The sequence below is a fragment of the Penaeus monodon genome, chromosome 21 (assembly GCF_015228065.2).
Source record: "Penaeus monodon isolate SGIC_2016 chromosome 21, NSTDA_Pmon_1, whole genome shotgun sequence".
Lineage (NCBI taxonomy): Eukaryota > Metazoa > Arthropoda > Malacostraca > Decapoda > Penaeidae > Penaeus > Penaeus monodon.
This window is the reverse complement of record NC_051406.1, coordinates 4,667,798-4,668,113: the sequence shown is the minus strand read 5'-3', so window position 1 is coordinate 4,668,113 and position 316 is coordinate 4,667,798.

Below are 316 nucleotides of genomic sequence, written 5' to 3'. Positions count from 1 at the left end.
GAGAGAGGAAGTTCTTTCACAAAATGAAATTAAGAATGACATGAAATGGCAGGCTACAGTCACCAATTCAATAACGCGCAACTTTTCCCATGTTGCATCATTCAAAAAAGCTGAGCAGTGATAGGCAATAAAGATACTGAAATGGAGATTGAAAAATGATTTATTATTTTTTTCCTCTCATCTCTTTCTCTTCTTTTTTTCGTTATAACTTGCAATTATTACCTCTTCTTCGTTTCGTGACAAAGGTTATGACAGATCCGAGAAGCTTTTGCCATCTGGAGCGAGTTTAATAACCGGATGATTCGCATGTTATATG